Below are 7,511 nucleotides of genomic sequence, written 5' to 3'. Positions count from 1 at the left end.
GATTGCCCACTGTTAAAACATCAAAGCCCTCAAAAAGTGACTAACCAACCAGCAGAAAGGTGGAATTTTCCATGTATCTGTTCTCTGTCATGATCACATATTCTTCAAGGGAACCGCTAAAATTATTTGTTCATTGAAGCTATTAGTATGTTACAGCAAGCGAGCACCGATAGGGTGAAATGAAAGCAAAAGTGTATGCTGCTTACCAGATCAAGATTCATAACTGTGAGATTGGGCAAACTGTAATTGCTGTTTCTGACTGGGTAACAATTGCACACGTTCCATTAATTTTTATTACCCCGTCTCCTCCATCTCCCACCCCAACTCACTTGTTCATCTCATTCACTTTCTTGTCTGTTAGACTTTGGGCAGGGAATGTCGCGTACTATATGTTTGTACAGTGGCTCACACAATAGAACCTTGACATGGTTGTTCTTTAGCTGCTACCACGATATAAATGCTTAGAAACTATTGTTATTTTATTATTATTATTATTTTATTATATTATATTAATAATAAATAATCTGATGATGTGTGGAAATGTCTCCCAAGTGAAGAGTTAGAATCCCCATTGCATGATTCATACAAAGATTCACTGGATAAAGCACTAAAAGAAAATCTTGCACTGACGGGAGGACAGACTGCATGACTCCATCTCCGTGGGGTTAGGAATAGAGAAAACAAGCAATTTTTGTAATGTCTATGGGCCTAATGGAAAGGCTCCCATTAACTACAGGGGGTTGTGTATCAGACCCTATGCCAACAACTCCTACTACTAATCAAAAAATATTTTTATGTGTAAATTCCCTATTTGTGTGTGTGGTTTAAAGAGATAAGGGTCCTGCTATAAATGTAAACAATCCTCTATTCATGTCATCAATTGATTTTTTGCTGTGACAGTAATATTCTTCCCCTTTTCATGCTTGATATTCCTTGTAATGCATATTGGACATAACTGCAACTATTGAGGTGAAAATAGACATCTGAGAGAGGTGGCCATGCCCAGCATTTTGTTGGAGGATGCACAAGCATGGCTTTGTGTGCTTAATTTAGAGTCCAGATTGTTTGCAAAGGACAATGGTGAGTGAATTGAAGGACCTATTTGGTTCATTTTGAATAACGCTTCTGAATTACTTGAATTACCACTGCTCTCACCTCATATGATGAAAACTGATTCCAGTTTGCTGTGGACTAACAACTACCAAGAGGGCATGGAGATGTGACATTCCCCTCTGGTGTTGTCTGGATCAGTGATCTGCTAGGCCACTCCAATCCTCAACTCTGGGAGCCTGCCTTGCCCTGCTCTGCTGTGAGAGCCCCCACTCCTGGGCTGTTCACACACAGCCTCTGGCATGTAAGTTACTCCTTGGATTGTGCAACTAAATGACACTAGCCAATATCTCCGGTCCCAGACACATCCCTAGGAACCTCCCTCTTGCACTGTCCAGTTATGCCCGCTGGACTGCAAGCTTATATGAGTTCGTCAATTTAACAAAGAAATTGATATGTACCAGGCTTATTCTCCCAAGGGGAGTCTCTGACACACTGCAAACCAAACATACTGCTTCAGGTAGAATAAACAAACAGATGTATTAACTATAAAGGTAGATTTAAGTGATAAGTCAAAGCATAACAAGTCAGATTTGGTCAAATGAAATAAAAGCAAAACGCATTCTAAGCTGATCTTAACACTCTCAATGTCCTTAAAAACTTGGATGCTTCTCACCACAGGCTGGCTCTTCAGCTAAGCTCTCCCCTTTGATCAGTGGTTCAGTTGCCTGGTGGAGGTGGTGTCTGTCGATGTAGGTGGAAGAGAGAGAGCATGGCAAAATGTCTCTCCCTTTTATCATGTCCTTTCTTTCCTTCTGGCTTTGCCCCGCCCCCTCCCTTCAGAGTCAGGTGAGCATTACCTCATCGCAGTCCCAAACTGCCCAAAGGAAGGGGGTGACTCCCTCAAGGGCCTAAAAGATTCTTTAGTTGCTGCCTAAGCCACTGTCCATTGTTCCTGTGAGGCTGGACTGGGTGTGTCCAATCCATGCCCTGACAAGGTGTGAACTGCCTCGCTGTTCTTAGAGAGTTTTTGCATGGGCTTGCTTTAAACCATGAGGATACATTTTCAGCCTCATAACTATATACATAAAATTATAACCTATAACCTTGCTAGAACATCACTGTAACAGTTACTATAACATCACTATAACAACCATGTTCAGTGCATTATGAGCCTTCCGGAGACATCCAACATGACAAACTTTGCATTGGATACCACATAATCATTTTATAAAGATGAACATGTGGGTGCAGGGTGTTCCGCCGAGGCATAGAGCGTCACACATGTGTTGTGTTTTCCCTTCACTGACTGCCTGATGCAAAGCTCAATGGGAGTCTTTGCACTGACTTCTGGGGGAGAGGGGTCTGAAATAAGCCCTTTTTAAAAAAAGTAATCCTAGTGTCCAACTGGAAAGAAGGAAATCAAGGAAACTGAGAAAGTTGGTTTCATGTGAATGTGAGGTGGGTCAGTAACAGCACATGCTTGAATGTCCTGGGGCCCCATCAAATATATTTTGGGACACAGTGAAACATGTTTTGTAGTTACTCAGGAGGCCAAGAAAAGGACTTAGTGGAGGTAGTCTTCTGTCAAAGGTGGAGCGGATTGAACTCGGCACATCTGGGGATGCTCTGGGGTGGTTTATAAGACAGGAAGTTACCTAAGCAGTGTAGTCTTTTTCATTTTCCTCTCTGTATCCAATGGGAAGAAAAATAACTTATTGTGTGATGTTATTTATTTGTTCTTCTGACTTTCACTGCCCTACACTCTCACTCTCTATAGCTAGAGAGAGAGAGAGAGAGAGAGAGAGATGCATAGATTCTCTGGTAACTCTATTATTTCGTTAATGTCCTGTAAGCATTTAAATGAGCCATTTGGTGGCTCTCCACATCATGATTGGTTAAGCTATTTAACATACTTTATTGCCTCCTTGATTTATTGCCTGATGAGGACACTCAACCAGGGCTGAGAACCTCTCAGGGATTTACTGAGCTGGTACATATTTTATGCTGATTTCAAATAAATCAGTGTCTGTTGCAGCCTAAAAAATAGGAGCATTGGAAAGAACATTGAAGAGAACTATTTCCGGAGCTTTGTGTTCTGCTTCATGCATACAGCATGAGGGCTTCATTAACATGGAAGTATGTGCATGTGAACCTTTAAGTCCTTATTAATCATCTTTGTGACTAATACATGGAGCCCAATGATTCCCATAAGCTTCCCTAAAATGAACCATAATGTACACACTGTGTGGGTGATGTTTCCTCAAAGCAGTGTGAAAAAATAATGAATTGAGCACTGTGTGTGTGTGTGTGTGTGTGTGTAAAAAGGATTCGCTACATACTCAGAGAGATACTCATTTTTTAATGTATGGTTCCTAACCCATTCTCTGCATGACAACCAACCCCATCGATGAATTAGGCAAGAATATCCCAGACTGCAGAGTAATTCACTACACAGTCTTGCCTCATTCACTATTTATCCTACTCCCTCAGGACCTAATCCTGCACTACTGAAGACAGTGGGAGCTTTCTGTTGATTTAAGAGGGGGACAGGATTGAGCCCTGATGTCTGCAGGAGTCCTGCAGGCATGTAATATGTCCTCAAAGGATTAAAGGCTGTATTGCGATGTATGCACACAAAGGGTCAGAATTAAGGTTGTGAGACTTTTGAGTGCTTCACTTTGCAACATTTGATCAATACTGGCACTTACCTTAGCCAGCCAACCCTTGCCAGAGAGGTAAGGGGGCATAAGCCCATTTCTATACCCAGTTGCATGGATCACCACTCTGGGAACAGAAGGAAAGCAGGCTCCTTGGAGCTGCTAGTCCCACTGCAACCAGGTGTGCAGGGAGCGAGTGGAGAGGGATGACTCACTACTTCACCAGGTCTGTCCCCAGGAGGATACAGCTGCATGCCACTGTAACACAGGACAAGAAGTAAGGTCTCAATCTAGCCCTTAATATTCTTTAGTATGGCACGTGCTTCGATAACATGTCTTGTCAATTATTGCATCATCTGTGCCAGGCACTGTACAGATTACAGTCTCAAAAGATAAGACAGAAACAGGGAGTGAGAATCAAATATTATTTTTCTCAATTTACAGATGGGGAGCGGAGGCACACAAAAGTAAGTGCCTTGCCCAAGGTCACACAGGAAGTCTGTAACAGAACTGGGAATTCAATCCAGATCTCCCAAGTCCCAGTCTATTGCTGCATCCTTCCTCTCTTGACTGTGTCTGATTTCAATTATAAGTACCTTGGATCAGGGTTCATGTTTGTTCCTATCGCTCTGCAGAGCGCCAACCACACTTGGCACTCAGTGAGCAATAAATAACATGGCATGCATTCCAAGAGAGGAGGAGGCTGGAGTTATTCTCGCTTCCAAACGCAAAAGATGCTCCCTTGTAGAGTACACCATATGTATGTGTCAAAAAATGGAAACATTTTTACAGCGCAATTTCCCGAACTACACACGCAACAATTGCTATGAAATGCCTGTGTAGCAGAAGTGCTGTGGTGATGCAGCAGCTCTGCCTCCGGTTCCGCACATGGGCTGCAGCCCACATCCGCTGTAGATGTGGCTGAGTCCTCCGGCCAAGTCATTTCAGAGAGTTCAACCCCTTACAGAGTAATGGAGTCCTTGAGTCAAAATCCAACAGAGACACCAAATAAAAGAATCCCTTGCCCAGCCAGGCTCGGTTTTCAGCCCCCTTCCTGGCAGGCAGGCCCTCAGCTACAACAGCTTGGTCTAGTGCCTAACAACAGGTTCCTGGACTCCAGTCAAACCAACAGTTGGGGCCAGGTCCACTCTCCTACAAAGGGGCTCTGGCAGGCTGCAGACACCCCTCAGCCAGGCTTCTTGCCTCACACAGGAGCAGCCTTCCACATGAGCCACCAATTACTGGGCTTCGCTCCTTTCAAACCCATCTCAGGCCTAGCACCCAGCATAGGTGTAGCAGGCCGGGGCTAAGTTAGCCCAGGTCTGCTCTTTAACCTCTTCCTTTCTGGTGAGGGGTTTAGACATCCCATCACACTCTTAATATACTTTCCCAGTGTTTGGTTGATACTTTAGTACAACAGTCGGCAAATGAGATTAAATATCATCATGACTTTCTATGGGATGCTTCAGCAACACTTTATTATAGTCTTCCTGGAATATTGGTCCCAGAAGAGGCATCTGTTCCACTGGATCTGCTGTTCTTGTGTACAAAAAAGTAAATAGGTCACTTGCCTGTACCAGAATCTGAACCGTTGATTATCCAGTCCACTAGGGTTTACTTAGAGAGACATTAGAATGGCCAATGATAGCAGAATGTTCTGTTTCAAGAACAATATATTGTAGTAAATCAGGATAGACATGGATGAAATTTAGCAATTGGTCTGGCCTGAGATTACAACCTCTACCTCTGAATCTACTGACTAGCTCATGGAATCATGATATGTCTAGTATTCTACAGCACTTGAAAATCTGCTAGAGCATGGGGTGTCTCTAAAATAAGATGTAAAGGGAGCGTTGTGGTTTTTTTGTTTTTGTTTTCTGTTTTTCTTCACAAAAGTTGTTCTGAGGACACAAAGTTCTAATCCAGAATCAAGAGTCATGTCTTGAGTTACAAGAGCACAGGAGAACTGGCAAGACATGAGGAGCCTATGTGAATAAACTAACAGCACAATAGATTTGCAATATTTAATCAAATTCTCAGTGATCACAAATCTTGCAACACATTCCAAGACTACTAAAAAATGCTCTACAGAAACCAGCTGAGCCAATATTTAAAGCCTTTTTAATTTAACAGAACCCATTTTTTATAGTATCTAGGATATGTTTCTGGCTTTCCTACTTGTCACATGATCTCCTGTCCAGATGTGCTGGTGTATATCTAATAGTGGACCAGCCAAACCACAGCACTTTCCTCCTGCTTGTAGCTTGTTACTGTAATTCAACCATACTTCTCTCGGCTACAGAAGCACTACATTAATATGTGGTAGAACAACAATAACGCAGGAGGGGATACAGTTAACCATAACATTAATAAGTATCTAAAATAACAATAATAACAACAATGATGTAACCTGATTCAGACGGTTTTATTTTTCACTCCAATGAAAAAGCACTGGATATAAAAACCCAAGTATACAGTTGCTTGAAAACTTCCCCTTTTTCTCACCTGTGATAGAAAACTTGTACCCGAGGAGATTTCCTGTAGCTTTCTCCAGGAAATTAGCCAGCTCCTTTGTTTAGATCTGCAGGTTGCACTATGCAGTCTTAAATGCTTTCACGGGCCAGGCTGCCTGCCCATATAGTATATGTAACTAGCAGCTATGTTACTCTTGATTTACACTGGTAGAAGAGCAGGGAAGTATCAAATCCACAACTATTGTTTTCTGAAGTCTTTGAATTAACTGGCTGGATCCTGTAAGGTGTGAGTGCACAGGGCCCTGAAATCCTACTGATGTCTATAGAGGTTGAGGGCACTGAGCACTTTGGAGGATTAAGCATTAAAAGAGCTTGTGGTGGGGGTTGGTATAGCCAGGATTTAAACCTTCTATGTCCTCATCTATCACCCTAATCAAAGAGCCAGCCTTCTATATGTTGCAATGGTACAAAACATAAAGGCTGGCAGCCATTCAGGGCCCAGTCCTGCACTTGCTTACTCTATCAATAGTCCTTGGGACTAGTACTGGCTGTAATATGGGTGGGAGAATTGGACCCCAAGTTCTTTGATGTTCATTCTTTCTGGCACAAAGCTTTTCTGTTTTTGTTGGGGTTTTTTTGTCTTCTGCTGCCTATTTTAGAGCAAGATGTTGACTTAGATTATATTCCCTGTGCAAGGGAGGAAGGAGGAATAAAAATGCCTCCTTACACGTCTGCACGAACTGACCACACCTTGAGTCTGGACACGGAGGAGTAAGAGAGCTGTGTGTCTGTTTATTCCCTCCTATCCTATCAAGTAGCTGGATGAGATTTGGATCTGCCTCTCCAATGTGCCAGACAGCATAGCTGAGTTGGTATAAATTACTCTTCCCCCTTTGCCTAGGGGAGACGTGAGGGGCAAGGAGAGAATCATATCTCAGGGGGCTCTGTAAGGCACAATGCCTCCCAGTGGTTCTCTTGAGGTGTCGGGGCAGTCATTCATCCTTGAAGCAATAATGCACTGAGAACAGATGGACTGAGAATAGATGTGCCCCACTGAGAATAGATGTGCCCCAGGACAGCAAAGCAATGGAAGCTGGGTTCTAAGCCCCAGACACACTTCTCCAGGAATACACACCACACTCGCCACAGTACTGAGCAACTTAATTTAATTAGATTTTTTTCTTTCCCCCATCCTTGCTTTATTTTTCATGATTTATTTCCTTTGAGCACCAATCCTCTGTACTCAAGTCCTTGCTCAACTTCAGCTTGAGCAGCGATAGTGAAAGATTTATTTCTCAAATTTTCTGCAGGGAGTGCTTCACAAAAA

This window comes from Chelonoidis abingdonii, chromosome 3, assembly GCF_003597395.2.
Source record: "Chelonoidis abingdonii isolate Lonesome George chromosome 3, CheloAbing_2.0, whole genome shotgun sequence".
Classification (NCBI taxonomy): Eukaryota; Metazoa; Chordata; order Testudines; family Testudinidae; genus Chelonoidis; species Chelonoidis abingdonii.
Note: the sequence above shows the minus strand (reverse complement) of the source record.